Source organism: Ranitomeya imitator, chromosome 1, assembly GCF_032444005.1.
Source record: "Ranitomeya imitator isolate aRanImi1 chromosome 1, aRanImi1.pri, whole genome shotgun sequence".
Classification (NCBI taxonomy): Eukaryota; Metazoa; Chordata; class Amphibia; order Anura; family Dendrobatidae; genus Ranitomeya; species Ranitomeya imitator.
The window spans coordinates 276,687,582-276,713,798 of NC_091282.1; positions in this window are offsets into that span (position 1 = coordinate 276,687,582).

A 26,217-nucleotide genomic window follows, 5' to 3' on the forward strand; every position below is an offset into this window, starting at 1 on the left:
GCAAACCCTGAACTAGCAGCGCAACTAGAAGTAGCCGTGGGGGGTACCTAACACTCCCTAGACCCCTCGGCACAGCCTAAGATCTAACTACCCCTAAAGGCAGAAACAGGAAACCTATCTTGCCTCAGAGAAAATCCCCAAAGGATAGATAGCCCCCCACAAATATTGACTGTGAGAGGAGAGGGAAATAACATACACAGATATGAAATCAGATTTTAGCATAGGAGGCCATACTAGCTAAAAAGAAAGAAAAGAACAGAGTACTATGCGGTCAGTACAAAAACACTAGAAAATATCCACCGCAGAAAATACGGATCACCACATCTGATTAAAGACGTGGGGGGTATATCTGAATCTCCAAAGAAATATCTAGGCTGCAAAAAATCCTTCACAGACTAAGCTGGACAAAACAAAAACATGAAAAATGCACAGAACTATAAAGTCCACAGCAGGTGGACAGAAAAAACCAAGCAGGACTTATCTTTGTAGAAAAGCACAGCAAACTGGAGGGACCAGCAGGGAAGAGAATCCTTCCAGAACAATGGGCAACTGGAACTGACTAAAGGATCCTGCAAAGCTATATACCCCAGTCAGTTTTGCAATTAGTAGATACACCTGTCCACTCCTGCAGTCCAGGCACAACTGCATTACCCTCTACAACCACCGGAGGGAGCCCAAAAGCTGAATTCACAACAGTACCCCCCCTTGAGGAGGGGTCACCGAACCCTCACCAGAGACCCCAGGCCGATCAGGATGAGCCCGATGAAAGGCACGAACTAAATCAACGGCATAGCCATCAGAGGCAGAAACCCAAGAATTATCCTCCTGGCCATAACCCTTCCACTTGACAAGGTACTGAAGCTTCCGCCTCGAAAAACTGGAATCCAAAATCTTCTCAACATATTCCAACTCCCCATCCACCAACACAGGGTCCGGAGGATCAACAGAGGGAACAACGGGCTCCACATATTTCCGCAACAAAGATCTATGGAAGACATTATGAATAGCAAAAGAGGCCGAAAGCGCCAGGCGGAAGGACACCAGATTAATAATCTCAGAAATCGTATAAGGACCAATAAATCGAGGCTTAAACTTAGGGGAAGAAACCTTCATAAGAACATGACGGGAAGATAACCAAACCAGATCACCAACCCGAAGCCGGGAACCAACACACCGACGACGGTTAGCAAAACACTGAGCCTCCTCCTGAGACAGCACCAAATTGTCCACCACATAAGCCCAAATCTGCTGCAACCTGTCGACCACAGAATCCACACCAGGAAGGTCAGAAGGCTCAACCTGCCCAGAAAAAAACGAGGATGAAAACCAAAATTACAAAAAAAAGGCAAAACCAAAGTAGCCGAACTAGCACGATTATTAAGGGCAAACTCGGCCAATGGCAAAAAAGGCACCCAATCATCCTGATCAGCAGACACAAAGCATCTCAAATAGGTCTCCAAGGTCTGATTAGTTCGCTCAGTCTGGCCATTTGTGTGAGGATGAAATGCAGAGGAAAAAGACAAATCAATGCCCAGCTTGGCACAAAAGGCCCGCCAAAACCTGGAAACAAACTGGGAACCTCTGTCGGACACAATATTCTCCGGAATACCATGCAAATGCACCACATGCTGAAAAAACAACGGAACCAAATCAGAAGAAGAAGGCAATTTAGGCAAAGGTACCAAATGAACCATCTTAGAAAATCGGTCACAGACAACCCAGATAACCGACATTCTTTGGGAAACAGGAAGATCGGAAATAAAATCCATAGAAATATGCGTCCAAGGTCTCTCAGGGACCGGCAATGGCAAAAGCAACCCACTAGTGCAGGAACAGCAAGACTTAGCCCGCGCACAAATCAAACAGGACTGCACAAAAGAACGCACATCCCGTGACAAAGAAGGCCACCAAAAGGACCTACGAACCAAATCTCTGGTACCAAAAATCCCAGGATGGCCAGCCAACACAGAACAATGAACCTCAGAAATCACTTTACTAGTCCATCTATCAGGAACAAACAGTTTCCCCACAGGACAGCGGTCAGTCTTATCAGCCTGAAATTCCTGAAGAACCCGTCGCAAATCAGGGGAGATGGCAGAAAGAATCACCCCTTCCTTCAAAATGCCGACCGGCTCAAGAACCCCAGGGGAATCAGGAAAAAAACTCCTAGAGAGGGCATCCGCCTTAACATTCTTAGTACCAGGAATGTACGAGACAACAAAATCAAAACGGGAGAAAAACAGGGACCATCGAGCCTGTCTAGGATTCAGCCGTTTGGCAGACTCGAGGTAATCAGATTCTTATGATCGGTCAGGACCACAATACGGTGCTTGGCCCCCTCAAGCCAATGTCGCCACTCCTCAAATGCCCACTTCATAGCCAACAACTCCCGATTGCCGACATCATAATTGCGTTCCGCAGGCGAAAACTTCCGAGAAAAGAAGGCACACGGTTTCATCAAGGAACCATCAGAATTCCTCTGAGACAAAACGGCCCCATCCCCAATCTCAGACGCGTCAACCTCAACCTGAAATGGAAGAGAAACATCTGGCTGACGCAACACAGGGGCAGAAGTAAATCGTCGTTTAAGCTCCTGAAAGGCAGAAACAGCCGCGGAGGACCAATTCGTCACATCAGCGCCTTTCTTGGTCAAATCGGTTAGAGGTTTAACCACACTGGAGAAATTGGCAATGAAACGACGATAAAAATTAGCAAAGCCCAAAAATTTCTGAAGGCTCTTCACAGATGTGGGCTGAATCCAATCATGAATGGCCTGAACCTTAACCGGATCCATTTCTATAGATGAGGGAGAAAAAATGAAACCCAAAAAAGAAACCTTCTGCACTCCAAAGAGGCACTTTGACCCCTTCACAAATAAAGCATTATTACGGAGGATCTGAATTACCATCCTGACCTGTTTCACATGAGACTCCCAATCATTGGAAAAAAAATATCATCCAAATATACAACCATGAATTTATCAAGATAACTCCGAAAGATATCATGCATGAAGGATTGGAACACAGATGGGGCATTAGAGAGTCTGAATGGCATCACAAGGTATTCAAAATGGCCTTTGGGCGTATTAACCCCTTAGTGACAGAGCCAATTTGGTACTTAATGACCAGGCCAATTTTTGCAATTATGACCACAGTCACTTTATGAGGTTATAACTCTGGAACGCTTCAACGGATCCCGCTGATTCTGAGATTGTTTTTTCGTGACATATTGTACTTCATGATAGTGGTAACATTTCTTCGATATTACTTGCGATTATTTATGAAAAAAACGGAAATATAGCGAAAATTTTTAAAATTTTGAAATTTTCAAACTTTGTATTTTTATGCCCTTAAATCAGAGAGATATGTCACGAAAAATAGTTAATAAATAACATTTCCCACATGTCTACTTTACATCAGCACAATTTTGGAAACAAATTTTTTTTTTGTTAGGGAGTTATAAGGGTTAAAATTTGACCAGCAATTTCTCATTTTTACAACACCATTTTTTTTTTTTAGGGACCACATCACATTTGAAGTCATTTTGAGTGGTCTATATGATAGAAAATAACCAAGTGTGACAACATTCTAAAAACTACACCCCTCAAGGTTCTCAAAACCACATTCAAGAAGTTTATTAACCCTTTACGTGCTTCACAGGAACTGAAACAATGTGGAAGGAAAAAATGAACATTTAACTTTTTTTTGCAAACATCTTAATTCAGAACCATTTTTTTTATTTTCACAAGTGTAAAAACAGAAATGTAACCATAAATTTTGTTATGCAATTTCTCCTGAATACGCCAATACCCCATATGTGGGGGTAAACAACTTTTTGGGCGCACCGCAGAACTTAGAAGTGAAGGAGCGCCGTTTGACTTTTTCAATGCAGAATTGGCTGGAATTGAGATCGGACGCCATGTCACGTTTAGAGAGCCCCTGATGTGCCTAAACTATGGAAATTCCCCACAATTGACACCATTTTGGAAACTAGACCCCTTAAGGAACTTATCTAGATGTGTGGTGAGCACTTTGAACCCCCAAGTGCTTCACAGAAGTTTATAACGTAGAGCCGTGAAAATAAAAAATCGCTTTTGTTTACACAAAAATTATCTTTTTGCCCACAAATTTTTATTTTCACAAGGGTAACAGGAGAAATTAGACCACAAACGTTGTTGTGCAATTTCTCCTGAGTATGCTGATACCCAATATGTGGGGGTAAACAACTGTTAGGGCGCACCGCAGAGCTTGGAAGAGAAGGAGTTCCGTTTTACTTTTTCAATGTAGAATTGGCTGGAATTGAGATTGGACGCCATGTCGCGTTTGGAGAGCCCCTGATGTGCCTAAACAGTGGAAACCCCCCACAAGTGACACCATTTTGGAAACTAGACCCCTTAAGGAACTTATCTAGATGTGTGGTAAGCACTTTGAACCCCCATGTGCTTCACAGAAGTTTATAACGTAGAGCCGTGAAAAAAAAAATTGCATTTTTTTCTACAAAAATGATCTTTTTGCCCACAAATTTTTATTTTCACAAGGGTAACAGGAGAAATTAGACCACTAAAGTTGTTGTGCAATTTCTCCTGAGTACGTCGACACCCAATATGTGGGGGTAGTAGTGTATAATTCATAGGTTTCGTCAAACTCAATCTGACAGGTGCCCCGCCCCTATCAAAGTGTATCAAAGTGTGTAACCCCTCCCCTCCTCCTGTCAGCCAGCTGTCCCTGAGGCTGGCTGATTTCCCCTTTTGATATCGTTTATATAACACATGTTTATAATTATAGCCTAGTCGTGTATTTATTTTACACGTGGTTTATAACACCTTTCTCATTTGTTTTATATTAGATTTTATACGTAGCCCCGAGTTTGATTCTGTAAGCTGTGTTTTATTCACAGTGTATTCATATAGTGGAGAACTTAAAACACACCAAGCTGTTTATTTGTGATCCTACTGAACATTATGGTGAACATTAACTAAATGTTTATTTTCACAAACAGAGAATCTGCTGTGGGTCAGAGGTTTATGACACCTAGGTCAATTGTTGTTGTATTTGCTATCTGCATGTCATTTGCCCAGGCATTGTGTATTATTTATGTTTTATAACGCCGAATGTTTGATATTTGCTTTCTCTTTTTTGTGTCCTGAAGATGGCATCTGAGAAGTTATTTGTGTTTCAGCTGTGTTATCTGAGGGTCATATTTTTTTGTACAAAGCAATGCTGATTTGGTGATCTTTGTGCATGTAGGTGTTATCTGAGGGTCATCTGTGTTTTCTGAGGGTCATATTTTTGTACAAATTCATGCTGTTTGCTGATCTTTGTGAAGCAGAACTTTTGGACAACTTATTTTATATATATATATATATATATATATATATATATATATATATATATATATATATATATATATATATATATATATATATATATATAATATGCACCAATGTTACAACACAAGCTATAATATGACCCAATATTACAACACAAGTAAGAAGCGGCGTGTTTTATACGAATATAAACCAAAGACACGATATTGTAAAAAATTTAAAAAGATTTATTTCTCACAATAAAACAGCATCTCAAAGACATTTCAATACTATAAAAATTCTTACAGAATATAAAAAGTAAAAAACATTAAATAGTACAATGAACATACATCATTACACTTCTTACAAAATAATTAATATAGCGTTACAAGGCGAGTACAGCATTTTAGCCAGTACATTCTTTACATCGTGAGCCACATGGTTTGTAGCATTGGTAGAGACCTTTTTTTAGGTAGCAAAGTTCCACGTGTGGTACCTAATGACGGGGAATGTAAAGATTGAATTGTACGGGGAGCCGCCGCTAACTTCAGCGTGTAGATACAGAGCGTGTCTCACTGTTGGTAATTTTTAATTAATCTAAAAGCTTCCTAGTAGCGGTGTTACCCACAACTGTAGACGGCATATTTAGCTCGGCCATAGCCTGCATAAATGAATCCCAACCCGGCGGTAAATTTCTACTGTTCAGAGCATGGCTCTGCGTTGTACTACGTACCAAATCCAGTAAGTTAGACCCTGGTATTACGGATCCTTTGAAAATAAATTCAGTTTTATTATTCCATGCTGTGACATTTTTATTCTGCAGCAGCCTGTTTAGTAAAAATTCAGCATTCTTTTTATATCTTTGGTTTATATGGCTGACAATTTCAGCGATCTCCTGATTTTTATCAGAGTCGGTATTTGGCAATTGCTGCTGACCAGGATCAGGAGGGCTAACGAGATTTAAAGCTGTTACTTCTTTTGAGCTGTGTCGCGTATGTACCAAGTAGCGTTGCAGCACAGAGCTATACATTTTAATTTTCCCATCATCGGGAATGTCACGACGCTGTAAAATGTCGCTAATTTCACCATCAAGGTGTCGAATAACACTGTCGCGTATGTTATCTGTAGTACCGGGTCTTAGTTTGTCTAGCTCCTGTTTGGGGACTAGATACATTTTCGCTGCATGCTCCATTATCTTCCGGCGATCAGGCTTGTTGTTATTGGAATTGCAAAAGCTAAAAGAGGTCCGATAAACCCGCCGGCCTGTTTTAGTAGTCGCTTCTTTTTCTTTATGGGCTGAGATCTGTCGCTCAGTGTTCTTATAGCTTTACGCCACTTCTTTAATATACCTTTTTGGCGCTCTTTCAGCGGAATCCTGCCTTTTAAGATATTTAAAGCAATCTCGCCTATGGCTGTAATTAAATCATTGCTTGCATCGCGCAAAATAGACTTTCTGACAGCGGGGGTTGCTTTCACTAGGGTTTTTAAGAGAGCCCAGTTACCTCGGAGCCTCTCAGACATCTTTACATCACAACGCCCACAGCGTAGAATGTCTGATACCGGGTAAAATTAACTTTTTAGAAGTGTTTTTCTTCTGAACATAGACAGCGGGCAACGCGGGTGGAAACAACCCAGTCCTTAAACGCAGATCCTCAGGAGTATTAGCTCTCAAATCTACAAGCAAATACCCGTAAGGCTCCCGCGTGGCATCCTCAAAAGCTTCTAGGAAAAAACGTGTTTTTCCGGGATACATCTGACGAGCTAGAGTTAAAATTTGTAATTTATCTCGGGGGTTATTAAAAAGCACCATGTACTTTGTGTTTAAATTTATCGTACGGCTTTTCTTACCCTGACAAAATATGTTTTGCACCAGGTAGAAAATGCTGAGATTTCTGTGGTGCACATACTTGGTAAAGGCTTTTTCTATCTCACAATTCTCACTAGCACTCTCCATGAGATCATCAACAATCGCCAAATTCACCTTCTCCGGTGGGAATAATTCGTCATCTACGAATGTATTCGGCAGACCCTCCACAAATCTGGCGTGGGGAAAAGAGAGAGAGATTTCATCATATAGTTTTTGCCAACACGAATAAAACCATACAATATTATCAGGTTTCTGAGAAAAATTAGCTTCAATATTATATAGCAGCTGTTTTACAAAATAGCTCTTTCCAGAATTAGACGGGCCTGCTAGAATGCACGAGAACGGGTGTTGCAGACGCGTATCCATCACAATACTCGACTAATACCCAAAAGGTAATGTTGTGAAATCGTCTAATAGTCGCCGCTTTGTATAAACGCACTTTTGTGTTTTGCGTAATGGCCTTGTTTCAATATCCCAGTACTTTTTATTTCTCACAATGGACGCCTGCTGTACGACAATACGTTTCTGAGTTTCTGCGGCAGAATTGCGCGGGTAGTCCAGAACTAGATCTTTCAGACTGTTGAAATTAATAGATTGAGAGTTACCAACATTTAGTGTTATCCCCTTAACTTTTAAGACAGTTTTACCGGTGTTGAGTTTGTAGCCGTAAGTTTTGGGGCCCGCGGATACAAATTCTGTGATGTGTGTACCATCGGGTATTTCACTGGTCAGCTCCCCCAGGTAATCGCCTAAAGGCGGTTGCCACTCATCATCTCTCTGTACAAAAATAACTGAGTCTGTGTCGTGATAAAGGCACCTCTCCTGCAGCCGGTCCAGCAGCGAATAGAGCTCTAACCGAGCATACGCTGTTGTAAAACACGCTATAAAAATGTTTGTGTTTTTGTTGAGTGTGTGGTGGCCTTTTGCATATTTCCAGTTAATGGTTGCGGTGTCATCATCAAGGAAATGTAACATCGAAATGTCATAGTAAGGCAGGAACAAATACTTAAAAAGTTCATCTGGATCCCTAACAATGCTGGTACATGATAGATTAGATCTCTGAGCAAACTTTCCCCATAAAGAATTTAAGAAAAGCTTGGAGATCTGTCGCTTAGCAGGATTGACAGCTATATTTTCAGGCCGTAATTGGACACCTTCTTTTTCAAGAAAAGAGTCAATGTACTGCCGTTTCTTGGCGTCATCAGTGCACCAGCTAGGATAACCAGAGGCTTCCTGCTTATCCCTAAGATGTAATTTAATGTAAGGCGCAAACAGATCCTCAGTGGTTTTAGGAAAATGCCATATTTCATAGATGTGAGCGATCCGATACCCTTTTTCTATAGCCATCTCGAGCTCTATAGTGCACCACGTGCCTGTCAGCGCCCGTTCTTCATCACTGTGGGCACAAATATCTGCCTGGGAATTTGCAGCGCATGTGTAGCAAAGGGGAAACATTAATTTTTTGTTGAGTTTTACCGGTAGAACTGGAAAAAATAAATCTCTCGGCGGGTAGACCTTGACTCTAGCAATGCCAAAGTATTTTTTAATGAATCCAAAATTGTCGTAGATGATGTCTGGATGGCCTACAGGGTATGTTTTAGTTTTGTTTACAAAGGGGTACAGACTGGTGAAATCGTAGTAATGTAAAGTCTCCCCTTCTTCCAGATGGTGATAGAGCTTAATGGCGTTAGTTCGCCCGCCATAAAGCGCATCACGGGGGTCTAAAGGAACGGGGAATTCCATCTGGCGAAGAAATGCTTGAAGGTTAGAATCATTTTCAATCATTTCATTCCACTCATGCTCCCACATCAGTCTTACTGTGTACCCGCAGAACTGTAAGTAACGCTTTTTAGCTAAAAAGGTGTAATATAACTGACCGTAGGACGTACTCGTGACCTTATTCGTGTCATTTTCATTATAGCACACGGGGCATCCGTGGTAAAAACACCCCTGAAATTCAAAGGCTATGTGCTGACCGCTAACATAGGCATAACCATCTAGAAAATACTTCCCGACCTGTTTTTCACTGCCTCTCAAAGCGTGCTGTATGTCGATGTTCTCAGAGTGGGCTACATACATGAGCCACTGTATAGCGGGTGTCGAGTAGCGCTTTTTTGCCTTGTGATAATTATCACCAGGTAAAATGGCGATTGTCTTTTTTGGAAGAAATTTAAACCGGTACATTGTCATACACACCGAGGCCAGGGTGATGAGCTGAAAAGGATCAACACACCTGCTCACTACAATCCTTTGCTTTTGACGCTTACAGTATTTTTTAACATTTTTCTGCGTCATCTGCATAATACGCTCTCTATAGATCGCGCAGGCGTGTCTCAAAATTTCAACATCTTGTTTGCAATAAGATTTTAGCTCGGCCTTGAAGTCAAAAGTTGTATTTACCTGTGTCTCATACCACTCCAGGAACTCTACCTTCTCACCAGGTGACATGTACTCTACCCCATAATATTTTACATCAGGTATGGGACCTACATAGTTTTGGTTTTCTCGGGTATTGAAAAAGTGTGGAAAATGCCCTTTGCCTCCTGAAAAGCCCATGGCCTGTGGTAATTTACTGAGTTTCATGGGGATAAAATTTAGAGAGTCTATGAACCTTATAGACAAATCGGGTAGCGACACACACAAGAGACGGCCACCTTGGGTTATCAACTGTACTTGTAGTTTTTCAGAAATCAGTTCCTTAACAATAAAGTATGCGTCGTATCTTCCACCATTGTGGGCAATAAATGTATGATCTGAAAATTTACCGCTTGTAAAGAACTGTACAAAGTCATGTGTACAGATATCACCCTCAAACTCCCAGGAGGGGTGGCCATACAGCGTTGTAGCATAAATGTAATTCGGGACGTGCGTGCCTGTCTCCTGCATACATTCAAAATCATAAAAGATATAGCAATCTGACTCATCCTGTGCTACATACTTCCGCATGTAACAAAGATGGGCATCGAATTTATTTATATGTCTGCGACATACAGGACAGCGCAAACCATTACATTTATGCTCTGTTTCGCTATTTCTGGGGACAAAAAGGTTGCATTTATCACAAAATGTTTTAAGTCTGCAGAATGCTGGGTCGCCTAATCCCAATTGTTTGTGATAATCTAGGCACACGCTCGAGCGGCAATAAACTCTGCAAACAGGACATCTGGGCTGTTGGTCGGCACCGCTTTCTACGCAATTCTCTCTCTGACAGGCTTTACAAAAATACTGACAGGAATGGTTGTTTTTGTGGTGAAACACTGAATTGCAGAGCTCACAAAAGTAATTAGCACCGATAAAACCCTTCATATTTTTGATCCCGTAGTAGTGATTATCATGGAACAATATGAATACGGTTTTGCCATTAGCTGTATTACCGCTCTCAAAGTAACGCCAATCGCCCTGACTATAGTACAGTACTTTAATGGTGACCCTCAAATATTTTTCAAATGCAGGGATGTCGCTAAAACTCACTAATTGATCATCAGGGATGCCCAGTGCTGCGTGTATGTTTTTAGAGCGGCTCAGTAAAACACCATCAGTGACATCCGTGTCGTCCATCAGGGCGCACACACTAGCAGCCAAACACAGATTTGTCGTGTAATTGTTAAAATTATACAGCCATTGTCTCTTTTGTTTAATGATCTGACTGTTCGCTATAGATTTCAAGCGCCTTTTTTGTTTTACACCACCGCGTCGGTTTTTAATGATGGTGACGACTAGCTTTAGCGAATTGGATGATATGCATTCATTGTTACTTTGAAGTGCGCTGGCAACAGCATTTAAAAAAGATTCTGAATTAAAATCTTCACGGGTTTGTTTTGTAGTGAAAATAGGGTCTAAAGTATCGCCGGCATCAAACCTTAACTGTACAAAGTCGCCAGGTTCAATGTCCCTGATGACTCTATCCAGTAATGCCTGAATACCTTCATGAACAATATTCAAGCCCTCTTCAAATGATCATACACGCTCCAAATTTACAAATCTAAAATGATCTGTATGTATATGGCCATTGAAATTGCGGAGGGCTCTTTCATGATGATGGATGTGTTGCAAAAATACTGTATGATCGGGGCGCCGCACATTACCAGCAGCGTCAGCGTCTGCGGCTTGTGAATTTTGTGTAGATGCATGTGCGGCATCTGCAGAGCTGCCTTGGCTATGTGAGTGCTGTTCTGGCTCTTGTGACGACGTCTGTGGTGTCTGTAGAGGCCCTGCAGGACACATGTCACCACGACGCCTCCTAGAGCATAGCGCCCGTCTAGCGCTGACCAACAATTTTAGAGCCCTCTTTATAACTCTAGCCCTATTATACCTGGGTAGTGTTAGTTTAGGTGGTTTATGCATGCCGTAGCCGACCATATCTAGTCATAATGGGGTCGCTGTAGTTGTTATCGCGCCATCCAGCAGCAGGCTCCGAAGTGCGTATAGTTCGGACTTATTAGCCTGTGTTGGTCTTTGTGTTGATGATAATTTTTCAAAAGTATCGCAAAAAAACATTATTTTGGGGACCCAGCGTTTGTAGCGTAAGTAGCGGACGAAGTGTTCCTGAAACACAAGCATTTCAACGGGGCCCCAGCTGCGGGATTCATGCTGCAGATCTGTAGCTGGCGCATGAATCCGTGGCTTTTTACACACCTTAAGCTCTTTACACACCTTAACATCCGCTGGCCGCGACCCCTTTGCCCGTTTCTTAACATTAACAGAGTTAGATACACAGACATGAGATATGTCACCCAAATTAGAGGTTCCTGAGGGTCCGTCCCCAGAGGCATTAGCAGGCCCCGTTACACATGGCGCTGACGGTTGCATAGTGTGGGACATACGTATAATGAGCGGTTCTACGGATGGTTGCTTACCATCAGCGAGCTGATCAATCTCGCGATCATACTCTTCACGAGTCATCGTGGCTGTTGCACCCACGGCACAGGATGCGGTTGGTGGCTCTGTAACATGTTTTGTTTTTCGCTTATGTTTTCGGGGTGCCTCGACCACTTCTGGATATAGTAGCGCGGAGTCATTCACACGGATTGTCGATGGCTGTCCGGTGCTTGAATGGGGTATTTCACGATGGTCCGACGGTACAGGGTTTCCTGCGTCCTGCACCACGCAGATCGGTGATAGCGGATATGCTCTAACAGCTCCATTAGCCGTCTGTATCGCCGGCCACACTGGTGCTGCGCCATTCTGTGATCTGTAGCGGCTGTAGAGGTGCTGGAGGTGTTTTTCTCATGACTTTGCGCTTAGCTGTAGGAAAGATTATACATGTGTCAGATATGTGCGAGACCGTCGCAGACCGCTGCGCTTAGCTGCAGGAAAGATTATACATGTGTCAGATATGTGCGAGACCGTCGCAGGCCGCTGGGCTTAGCTGTAGGAAAGATTATACATGTGTCAGATATGTGCGAGACCGTCGCAGGCCGCTGCGCTTAGCTGCAGGAAAGATTATACATGTGTCAGATATGTGTGTGCCCTGGATCTCAATGGTGAAGCACGTGTATCATTGATTGTACAGAGACTGTGCATGTATACCAAAATATACACTTACGGGATAGCGATGTGTGGTGAATGATTGCCGTGGCGTCTTCTGTAGCTTCTGCGAGGCTCTCCATTAGCTCCGGTATATTCTCTTTTGTGAAAATTCTTCTAGGCTTCAGTTTACAAGCTATAAATAAAGATATAGGCCTTAGTAGAGGCGTGGTGGATTTTCTCAGAGCGGTTGTGCAAAAACTTTTCATACGATTCTTACCTTTCCCTTTCCGGCACCCCGGTCCGAGCTGTTTTTTAGGGGCTCTAGAAACAGGGCTGTTTCTCGGCGTGGGGTTCTGGTACATCAGTTCCTCAACAGGCAGCTGATTGTGTTCCGTGGTTGTTGGTTCTGGAAACATGTCGACATCTGTAAAGAATTAATATATATATATTTACACGTCTAAATACTTAAAAGCTATAGACACACACACACATACATACACGCAGACACAGACGCACCTATGATGTCCTGAGTCAAATCCCACACAGCAGCGGCACCTGCATTAGTGTTACTATACTCAGCTCCAGGTGTATCACACTCCAGAGTAGGCACGCTGAAGCCGTTTAAAAAATCATCGCTGAAGTTGCTGATAAATTCATCTACAGCATCGGGGGTGTTCCTGGTAAATTCATCTAGATTATCGGGGAGGACCCTGATTAATTCATCTTAAACAAGAAAGAATAAACAATATAAAGATAATAAATAAAACAATCCTTACTTAGAATGGGCCGCTAACAGATACATGTATATAAATCTTGAAACATACCGAGTACCGAATCCGCAACTTGACTGGAAAAAGCCGAAAAATTTTGGGATTCCATCTAAAATAAATTATCTGTGTAAATTTTTTGTGCAATCTATATTAACCACACACCACCACTCATCAAACTCATTTATATACCCCAACAAATAAAACTGTGGCCCGTGTATAAATATTCTTATACTAAGCAAATCATGGGTAATACGGCTAAGTCTTTCTATATTAATTATGCGCTACTAAATATGGTTTATGCGGTAAAACTATATTACACAGCCCCACTAAATATACCGCTACTGTATAAATATGACTATAAATATGTCTATGTTAAACAAAACACAGGTAGTAAGTAAGCGCTGCATACGCTAGTTAGGGCGCATTAACAGTTATTAACTACTGTATTACATAAATTATGTTATAATAGCTGTCCGCTTCTAAGTCTTTCTATATTAATTATGGACCACAGAATATGGTTTTATGCAGTAAAACTATATTATACAACGATACTAAATATGCAGCTAGCCTCCAGTATAACACTAACTTATTAAACAAATAACACCCTTAATTATGGTTTTAGAGATGCATGGTTAAATATAATTAAGCATTTGCGAATAATAAGACAACTGTCTTATATACTTACATTTAGAATAGCTCTGCTTTTTAGTCTAGTCGGACTTCTGGTGAATGTCTGATGTACTTAGTGGTCCAACCAGCTGTATTTATCCTGAGTGTCAGAAATCAGCTCACCTGTTAACACCCAGAAACACACCCAGTTACGCCCCCACCACACGCCTTCTGTTAACACCCAGAACACAACCATACATGCAATTAATGCATGCATTAACTCACGCATGATATAGCCGGATTAAAACAGGAATTTTTATACAGCTCAATTTCTGAAAGAAGCAGGATGTTGATTAACGAGCCACAATCATTTTAATCAATCATGACGTCTAAATCGTATGATGCCATATTAGAAAAACAATATTTTACAAGCCAGGCACCCGGATCATTCTCGGGTATTGACAAATTATTTAGATCTGCAAGAGCGCGCGGAATAAAGAAATCTTATGTTATTGCTTGGTTAAATAAGCAAGACACCTACACGCTACACAAGCCTGCTAGAAAACGCTTTTTGACAAATAAAATTTACGTCTCGGCCATTGATGCGCAGTGGCAGGCGGATCTCGTAAGTTTAATTGACTATTCAAGGGAAAATGATAATGTCAAATACATCCTGACGGTGATTGATGTTCTATCGAGATACGCATGGTGCGTGGCCTTGACAAACAAGACAGGCGCTAGTGTCGCCAGATCGTTCGAATTAATATTTCAAAATGATAAGCGCATACCGAAGAAACTGCAGACGGATCGCGGCAAAGAATTTATAAATTCATCACTCAAGCAACTATGTAATACGCACAATATTCATCACTTTTTTACAAGCAATGATGTAAAAGCCGCTATGGTCGAGCGTTTTAATCGCACATTAAAAACCCGTGTGTGGCGCTATCTTACGCATCATAATACCTTTAGGTATATTGATATTTTACCGGATTTGCTGTATAGCTACAACCATACGTACCACTCAACGATCCGCTGTAGTCCCGCGTCTGTGTCAGAGAGAAACGTGATGCAAATCTGGCGCAATATTTACAGTTCTACTATTACTAATAAACCGATTAAACCGTCTTTAACGGTTGGCTCTCATGTGAGAATATCGCGCTATAAGTCGCCCTTCTGTAAGGGCTATGAGAAGACATACAGCAAAGAGATTTTTTTAATTACCGCCGTCTCCAATAAATTTCATAAACCCCTTTATAAAATCAGTGATTTAGCCGGGGAGGCTGTGGAGGGGTCATTTTATAAGGAAGAGCTGCAAAAAATACCTATGGATGAGGATCGTGTCTACAGAGTAGAAAAAATTTTGAGAAAAAAACGTGTCAGGGGTGTGAGTCACTGCTTTGTCAAATGGCTGGGCTACCCCGAAAAATTCAATAGTTGGATCCCGGCCTCGGAGTTGACAGATATATAACCATGGAAGCGGGCTCATTTTTCGTGACATTACCCAGTAATTCGTCAATTAAAATCTATCCTGAAAACACAATATCTGAGTACAATACCAAGTTAGCGTTCATCTTTCGGCAGATTATGAGGTGGCGTTAATGGAAATACAGTACCCCCATACGTGGAACACGTTTGATGCTTTTGAAGGGAGCTTCTACGCGGCTAAACACGGCAAACCGTTAGTACAGTATCACATAAAATCAGGATTTTACTCGTCCATTCCTAAGCTAGTTGGCGCAGTCAATGCCCGAATAGAAGCGCTGTATTTATCTACGCCTGCCTACAGAATACGGTATGATGAGCTACGCTGCGAGGTGATCCTGCCCGACCCATCCCCTATACAATTTGCTCTGGGTACTAAGCTAAAATTTATTTTCGGACTGCAGACCGTCGATGACTCCCCCGTTGCTTTAATGCCGTGGAATCGCCGCTTTTACCCCGATTCAAAGGCTGGTTTTTATTCGCTTTTTGTATACACTGATATAATTCAACATCAACTTGTAGGTGACAGTTACGTTCAACTGCTACGAACCGTAGAAGTTAGCGGCGATGATAATGATATTGTCACGGTGCGCTACTCACGGCCCGATTACATACCGCTGTGCAAGCAACACTTTGACTCCATAAACATTACAGTCATGTCGGACCAGGGCACAGCGGTTAAATTCAGATACGGAAAGTGTATAGTGCGATTACATTTTAGACCTCGTCAGCATTGACACGATAAAATGCTGTCTCAAAGGGTGTATGGAGATCCAGCTGTTTATGCCCGCTACTATACTGCCCAGTCGGGGCACGGACTAGAGGGGTTCCGCGGGAGCGAGTACATGTATGGCTCTGGACTGGCAGGACTATTTAAAGGCTTATTTCGTCGCGCCGTGCCGCTTTTCAGAAAAGGCTTAGAATTAGTAAAACCACACGTTCGGACGGCTGCCCGGAACATCGCTGCAGATGCCGTGACATCAGCATCGACGGCCCTTATGAAAAGGATAAATACACCAACCCAGCAAGACGGCTCTGGGATAATCTATGTCGCTAAAAAAGCCCAAAAAAGAAAGCAGCGCGTTTGCCCTCCTTTACCGCCGATGCTCATGAATAAAACTACATCCAAGAGACGTCCCCGTCAGAAACGAGTAAGACGCTCTGCGGACGACATCTTCTAATCAGTTACCATGGCTTTCCTGCATGACGCTTCTGTAGAGTGCGCAAAATCTGAGCTGGATATTTTTGCCGTACCACCGACTCAAACAAGTATCGAGAAATCTCTATTTGTAGAAGTACAGCCGGTTGCTGCTCTGTCAGACAATGGACCGTTGGAGTTTTACATATCTGGTAGCGGTGATTATTATTATGATCTGAACAACACGCTGCTGTACATAAGCTGTCGCATCGTGAAGCAGGATAATACGGCCATCGCCGATGGTGCGCGTGTGGCGCTCATAAACTACCCTCTAGCCACTCTTTTTAACCAGGTCGATATTACTCTGGGAGACCGACTTATCTCACAATCGGACAATCTCTACAGCTATAGAGCGTACATAGAGACCCTTTTAAATTACAGTTCACAGACGCTGGCATCACAATTTACAGCCGGTTTGTTCTATAAAGACACTGCGGGGCATCATAATGACAGGCGCCTGGATGGTGCAAATGCGGGATTTATCAAAAGAGCCAGTGCCGCCTCTCACTCAAAACCCATCGACCTTTTGGGACCCATTTTTGGGGATATATTTAACCAGCCAAAGTTAATATTGAACGGCCTTGACCTTAAGGTTAAGCTGTCAAGAAATAAGGATACTTTCTGCCTCATGTCCGCAGAAGCCGAGCCGCTGAAGGTACAAATCTCGCAGGCGGCTCTCTATGTGAAAAGAGTGCAGGTATCACCGGCTGTCCGAATCGGCCACAGCCAGGCCCTCCTAGCCGCTACAGCCAAGTACGCCGTTGACCGAACATGCCTGAAAGTGTACAGCATCGCCGCAGGTACACGGATCACGAACCACGAGAACCTCTTCCTAGGACAGATACCAAAAACTGTTATATTGGGGTTTGTAGATAATGAGGGCTTCAGCGGTTCTTATACAAAAAACCCACTGGACTTTCACCACTACCACGTCAACCACGCGGCATTATATCTGGATGGTCAGCAGATACCCGCAAGGCCTTATAATCCTAATTTTAATGCTGATTTAGCCATCAGAGAATATATGGCGCTTGCCCATATATCGGGCAAGCAAAAGGCTGATTGTGCCATGGCGATAGATCGTGAAGAATTTATGGCTGGCTTCACGCTATTTGCTTTTGATTTATCGCCTGATCAAGAGCCTGGAGGCCATTTCTCGCTCATTAAAACAGGTAATCTGCATGCTGAAGTCCGCTTTGCGATAGCGACACCCCACACGATAAATATGATTGTCTTTGCAGTCAACCACACCATTCTGGAAATTAATAACAGGCGAGAGATCTTGTACGATTTTAATTAAGCAACGATGGACAGTCTGCAGCTTACAGTTGTAGCGCGGTCCGATAATTATACAGATCGCATATTCGCCGTTGTGTTTCTGTGTGATTTGCTTCCGGAAGAAAGAGTGACTCAGAGACCCGCGGCATATATTGTGAATACAGACCCGGCGAATCAAGCTGGTCGCCACTGGATATTAATTGTACTCTGCGACGATAAGACGGGCATATTTTTTGACAGTTACGGCTTCCGTGCGGATAATATTATCTTTCCACGCGCTTTTGTGACATTCCTGAACAAGAATTAATATTCTTATTGTTATCAGAGCGCACAAATTCAAGATTTGTATAGCTGTGTATGCGGTCATTATTGCATATATGTATTATACCATTTAGCGCGAGGCTTTCCATTTAAGAAGGTTTTACAGCACTTCACGTCTGACTTGCAGAATAATGATCGAACCGTATCAGGTTTTGTGACATCAAGATTTTCAGACGCAGTCCTTTGTTCATCGTGTCGTTATCAGATTCCGCAAAGATGCATTTGTCAGCATTATGCTGTTAGTTAACTTAAAGTGTGTTTCCTTTTTTCTGTTTGTGTAAAGTGAGTGCGCTTAGCTTAAAATTTATTCTTTATTTCCAATTAGTTCTGACAATAAAACATTTTAATGAACATAACACGCTGTATGTAGTCGTGCAGATCCTAGGATATAATTATATACCATAACACCTCCAAGCAGCTGACCCGCAGATAACACCGCTGACCCACAGATAACATCTACAGGCACAAATGTGTTATAAAACAAAGTTCTGCTTCACAAAGATCAGCAAACCGCATGAATTTGTACAAAAATATGACCCTCAGAAAACACAGATGACCCTCAGATAACACCTACATGCACAAAGATCACCAAAACAGCATTGCTTTGTACAAAAAAAAAAATATGACCCTCAGATAACACAGCTGACCCCAATTTAGTTAATGCGCAGTAGAGGTACAAATAACTTCTCAGATGCCATCTTCAGGACACAAAAAAGAGAAAGCAAATATCAAACATTCGGCGTTATAAAACATAAATAATACACAATGCCTGGGCAAATGACATGCAGATAGCAAATACAACAACAATTGACCTAGGTGTTATAAACCTCTGACCCACAGCAGATTCTCTGTTTGTGAAAATAAACATTTAGTTAATGTTCACCATAATGTTCAGTAGGATCACAAATAAACAGCTTGGTGTGTTTTAAGTTCTCCACTATATGAATACAGTGTGAATAAAACACAGCTTACAGAATCAAACTCGGGGCTACGTATAAAATCTAATATAAAACAAATGAGAAAGGTGTTATAAACCACGTGTAAAATAAATACACGACTAGGCTATAATTATAAACATGTGTTATATAAACGATATCAAAAGGGGAAATCAGCCAGCCTCAGGGACAGCTGGCTGACAGGAGGAGGGGAGGGGTTACACACTTTGATACACTTTGATAGGGGCGGGGCACCTGTCAGATTGAGTTTGACGAAACCTATGAATTATACACTACTGGGGGTAAACCACTGTTTGGGCGCACCGCAGAGCTTGGAAGAGAAAGAGTGCCGTTTTACTTTTTCAATGTAGAATTGGCTGGAATTGAGATCGGACGCCATGTCGCGTTTGGAGAGCCCCTGATGTGCCTAAACAGTAGAAATCCCCCACAAGTGACCCCATTTTGGAAACTAGACCCCCCATGGAACTTATCTAGATGTGTGGGGAGAACCTTGAATGCCCAAGTGCTTCACAGAAGTTTATAATGCAGAGCCGTGAAAATAAAAAATATTTTTTTTTTCCACAAAAAAGATTTTTTAGCCCCCAAGTTTTTATTTTCACAAGGGTAACAAGAGAAATTGGACCCCAAAAGTTGTTGTCCAATTTGTCCTGAGTATGCTGGTACCCCATATGTGGGGGTAAACCACTGTTTGGGCGCACGGCAGAGCTCGGAAGGAAGGAGCGCCGTTTTGGAATGCAGACTTTGATAAAATGGTCTGCGGGTATTATGTTGCGTTTGCAGAGCCCCTGATATACCTAACCAGTAGAAACCCTCCACAAGTGACCCCATTTTGGAAACTAGACCCCCCAAGGAACTTATCTAGATGTGTGGTGAGAACTTTGAATGCCCAAGTGCTTCACAGAAGTTTAGAATGCAGAGTCGTGAAAATAAAAAATATTTTTTTTTTCCACAAAAAAGATATTGTAGCCCCCAAGTTTTTATTTTCACAAGGGTAACAGGAGAAATTGGACTGCAATATTTGTTGTCCAATTTATCCCGAGTACGCTGATGCGCCATATGTGGGGGTAAACCACTGTTTGGGCGCACGGCAGAGCTCGGAAGGGAAGGAGCGCCTTTTTGGAATGCAGACTTTGATAGAATGGTCTGTGGGCATTATGTTGCGATTGCAGAGCCCCTGATGTACCTAAACTGTAGTAACCCCCCACAAGTGACCCCATTTTGGAAACTAGACCCCCCAAGGAACTTATCTAGATGTGTGGTGAGAACTTTGAATGCCCAAGTGCTTCACAGAAGTTTAGAATGCAGAGTCGTGAAAATAAAAATATTTTTTTTTCCACAAAAAAGATTTTGTAGCCCCCAAGTTTTTATTTTCACAAGGGTAACAAGAGAAATTGGACCCCAGAAGTTGTTGTACAATTTATCCCGAGTACGCTGATGCCCCATATGTGGGGGTAACCCACTGTTTGGGCGCACGGCAGAGCTCAGAAGGGAGGGAGCACAATTTGACTTTTTGAGCGCAAAATTGGCTGTCGTGTTTGGAGACCCCCTGATGTACCTAAACAGTGGAAACCCCCCAATTCTAGCTCCAACCCTAACCCCAACACACCCCTAACCCTAATCCCAACCTGATCCATAATCCTAATCACTAACCCTAACCATAATCACAACCCTTACCCCAAAACAACCCTAATGTCAACCCTAACCATAACCCTAATCAAAACCCTAAATCCAACACACCCCTAATCCTAATCTCAACCCTAATCCCAAACCTAACCCTAATCCCAAGCGTAACCCTAATGCCAACCCTAACCCTAATACCAACCCTAATCCAAACCCTAACCCTAATCCCAGCTCTAACCCTTACTTTAGCCCCAACCCTAGCCCTAACTTTAGCCCCAACCCTAACCCTAGCCCTAAGGCTACTTTCACACTTGCGTCGTTTGGCATTCCGTCGCAATCCGTCGTTTTTGACAAGAAACGGATCCTGCAAATGTGCCCGCAGGATGCGTTTTTTGCCCATAGACTTGTATTGCCGACGGATCGTGACGGATGGCCACACGTCGCGTCCGTCGTGCACTGGATCAGTTGTGTTTTGGCGGAGCGTCGGCACAAAAAAACGTTCAATGAAACGTTTTTTTGTACGTCGCATCCGCCATTTCTGACCGCGCATGCGTGGCCGTAACTCCGCCCCCCTCCTCCCCAGGACATAGATTGGGCAGCGGATGCGTTGAAAAACTACAGCTGCTGCCCACGTTGTGCACAATTTTCACAACGTGCGTCGGTATGTCGGGCCGACGCATTGCGACGGCCCCGTACCGACGTAAGTGTGAAAGAAGCCTAACCCTAAATTTAGCCCCAACCCTAACCCTAAACTTAGCCCCAACCCTAGCCCTAACCCTAGCCCTAACCCTACCCCTAACCCTAACCCTACCCCTAACCCTACCCCTAACCCTACCCCTAACCCTACCCCTAACCCTACCCCTAAAATGTAGGATCACATCAGAGGACAGAGAATTACACTTTACTTTTTTTTTTTTGCGGTCGCCGGTAAACAGTTAATTACCGGCGATCGCAAAACAGGGGTCGGTAATGCCGACCCCGATCATGCTCTTTGGGGTCTTGGCTACCCCCGGCAGCCGGGACCCCAAAGATTCTCCCGGTGCCGGCCGGCGGGCGCACTGCGCATGCGCCCGCCATTTTGAAGATGGCGGCGCCCACCGGGAGACACGAGGAGCATCGGGGGAGCTAGGTGAGTATTGGGGGCCACCTGGGACCCCTTTTCTCTGTCCTCCGATGTGCGATCACATCGGAGGACAGAGAAATTAAAAAGAGATCGCGTTTTTTTTTTTTTTTTTTGCGATCGCCGGTAAACGGTTAATTACCGGCGATCGCAAATGCGGGGCGGGTTAAAAAACCCCCGAATCATGTTCTCTGGGGTCTCAGCTACCCTCGGCAGCCGAGACCCCGGAGAAAATCGGCCTCTGCGGGGCGCTATGGACTTTTTCCACAGCGCCGTTAATTAACGGCGCTGTGGTTTAAGTACCCTTAGCGGCCGCCGTTAAAAGGCGTATCGGCGATCGCTAAGGGGTTAAATGCAGTTTTCCATTCGTCACCCTGCTTGATACGAATAAGATTATATGCCCCTCGAAGGTCAATCTTAGTAAACCAGCTAGACCCCTTAATCCTAGCAAACAAATCAGTAAGCAAAGGCAAGGGGTATTGAAATTTAACCGTGATCTTATTCAAGAGGCGATAATCAATACAGGGTCTCAAGGAGCCATCCTTCTTGGCAACAAAAAAGAACCCCGCTCCCAACGGTGAAGAAGATGGCCGAATATGCCCTTTCTCCAAAGACTCCTTAATATAGCTCCGCATGGCGGTATGTTCAGGCACAGACAGGTTGAAAAGTCGGCCCTTAGGGAACTTACAACCTGGAATCAAGTCAATAGCACAATCACAGTCCCTATGCGGTGGAAGGGAACTGGATTTGGGCTCATCGAATACATCCTGGAAGTCAGACAAAAACTCAGGAACTTCAGAAGAAGGGGAAGAGGAAATTGACATCAAAGGAACCTGATCATGAACCCCCTGACAACCCCAACTAGTCACAGACATGGATTTCCAATCTAACACCGGATTATGTAGCTGCAACCATGGAAAACCCAGCACAATATCATCATGCAAATTATGCAACACCAGAAAACGACAATCTTCCTGATGGGCTGGCGCCATGCGCATGGTCAGCTGTGTCCAAAACTGAGGTTTATTTTTAGCCAACGGTGTAGCATCAATGCCCCTCAAAGGAATAGGGTTCTGCAAAGGATGTAAGGGAAAACCACAACGTCTGGCAAATTCTAAATCCATTAAGTTCAGAGCGGCGCCTGAATCCACAAATGCCATGACAGAAAATGATGATAATGAACAGATCAAGGTCACGGATAACAGAAATTTAGGTTGTATAGTACTGATGGCAACAGAACTAGCGATTCTCTTAGTGCGCTTAGGGCAATCAGAAATAACATGAGCAGAATCGCCGCAGTAAAAACACAACCTATTCTGACGCCTGAATGTTTGACGTTCAGCTCTAGACAAAATCCTATCACACTGCATAGGCTCAGGGCTCCGCTCAGAGGGCAACGCCACAGTGTGCACAACTCTGCGCTCGCGCAAGCGCCGATCAATCTGAATGGCCAGAGCCATAGAATCACTCAGACCAGCAGGCGTGGGGAACCCCACCATAACATCTTCAACGGATTCAGAAAGACCCTTTCTGAAAATTGCCGCCAAGGCATCCTCATTCCATTTAGTCAGTACAGACCATTTTCTAAATTTCTGGCAATACAATTCTGCCGCTTCTTGACCTTGACACAGGGCTAACAAGATTTTTTCAGCCTGATCCACAGAATTAGGCTCATCATACAACAACCCCAATGCCTGAAAGAACGAATCAACATTAAGCAAAGCAGGATTGCCAGATTCCAGGGAAAATGCCCAATCCTGTGGGTCACCACGCAGCAGATATATGATGATTCTAACCTGCTGAATAGGATCACCAGAAGACCGGGGTCTTAATGCAAAAAACAGTTTACAGTTATTTTTGAAACTCAAAAATTTGGATCTGTCACCAAAGAATAAATCAGGAGTGGTTCTAAGGCAGGAGTTTGAACAATGAAATCTGAAATACCCTGTACCCTAGCAGCAAGCTGATCCACCCGAGAAACTAACTCCTGAACATTCATGTTAATACTAGACTCCGTAGCCACCCAGAGGTAAAAAGGGAGGAAAATACCAAACAGGCTAAGGAAAAAAAATGGCTCAAAAGCTTCCCGCCCTTCTTCTGAGATGCAATTAACTAATTGTTATGATCTGGTGGCCTAGGAGCAGCATGAGACGGACTCTGGAGAAGGTGGTCCCTGTACTGACCGCAAACCCTGAACTAGCAGCGCAACTAGAAGTAGCCGTGGGGGGTACCTAACACTCCCTAGACCCCTCGGCACAGCCTAAGATCTAACTACCCCTAAAGGCAGAAACAGGAAACCTATCTTGCCTCAGAGAAAATCCCCAAAGGATAGATAGCCCCCCACAAATATTGACTGTGAGAGGAGAGGGAAATAACATACACAGATATGAAATCAGATTTTAGCATAGGAGGCCATACTAGCTAAAAAGAAAGAAAAGAACAGAGTACTATGCGGTCAGTACAAAAACACTAGAAAATATCCACCGCAGAAAATACGGATCACCACATCTGACTAAAGACGTGGGGGGTATATCTGCATCTCCAGAGAAATATCTAGGCTGCAAAAAATCCTTCACAGACTAAGCTGGACAAAACAAAAACATGAAAAATGCACAGAACTATAAAGTCCACAGCAGGTGGACAGAAAAAACCAAGCAGGACTTATCTTTGTAGAAAAGCACAGCAAACTGGAGGGACCAGCAGGGAAGAGAATCCTTCCAGAACAATGGGTAACTGGCAGTGACTAAAGGATCCTGCAAAGCTATATACCCCAGTCAGTTTTGCAATTAGTAGATACACCTGTCCACTCCTGCAGTCCAGGCACAACTGCATTACCCTCTACAACCACTGAAGGGAGCCCAAAAGCTGAATTCACAACACAGGACATAGACTGGGCAGCAGATGCATTGAAATACTGCATCCACTGCCCACGTTGTGCACAATTTTCGCAACGTGCGTCGGTACGTCGGGCTGATGCATTGCGATTGCCCCGTACCGACGCAAGTGTGAAAGAAGCCTAACCCTAGCCCTAACCCTAACCCTAGCCCTAACCCTAAATTTAGCCCCAACCCTAACCTTAAATTTAGCCCCAAGCCTAACCCAGCCCTAAATTTAGCCCAAACCCTAACCTTAAATTTAGCCCCAACCCTAACCCTAAGTTTAGCCCCAACCCTAACCCTAACCCAGATCACCCTAAGCAGATCATGGCGGGTGCACTGCGCATGCGCCCGCCATTTTCTTACCGGATGAAGAAGCCAGCGGGCAGGAGGGGACGCAGGAGGATCCAGGGATACCGGTAAGTATAACAGGGTCCCCGAATCCCCCTATTTCTCTGTCCTCTGATGTGCGATCACATCAGAGGATAGAGAATAACACACTGCTTTTTTTTTTGCGGTTGCCGATAAACAGTTAATTACCGGCGATCACAAAACAGGGGTCGGTAAAAACCAACCCCGATCATGTTCTTTGGGGTCTTGGCTACCCCAGGCAGCCAAGACCCCAAAGATCTTCTGGGTGCCGGACGGCGGGCGCACTGCGTATGCGCCCGCCATTTTTTGGCCGGAACAAGATGGCGGCTCCCATCGGGAGCCAAGAGGAGCACCGGGGGAGACAGGTGAGTATCGGGGGCAATCGGGGACCCCATTTCTCTGTCCTCTGATGTGCGATCACATCGGAGGACAAAGAAATTAAATGGTAAAACGCGTTTTTTTTTGCGACCGCCGGTAAACGGTTAATTACCGGCGATCACAACCCGGGGGTCGGTAAAAACCCCCGAATCATGTTCTCTGGGGTCTCGGCTACCCCCGGTAACCGAGACCCCAGAGAAAATCCGACTCTAGGGGGCGCTATTTACTTTTTCTGGTTTAAGTACCCTTAACTGCCGCCGTCAAAAGGTGTATCGGCGGTCGTTAAGGGGTTAAAGTCCTTGTCTAATGCATAGGATTGCTTTCTGTCTGCCTCTCTTTGTGTCTAGGGAATGAGAGAAGAATAGCACCCAATGGTCTTAACAATTGTTGTAGGCAGGTGGCAACCTAATTTCTTCATATTTTACTGAATGAACTTGGATCCAAGGGGTAACGTTTCTCCTTGCAGAGAGTGACATGTCAAGCCTGACATGCCGAGGTGAGGAGACTGTTAAGCTGCAATGAAGAGATTATTCGCATATTTCCCCAGAGAAAATTCCCAAAGGTTTAAAGTCTCCTCACTTCAGGATGTCAGG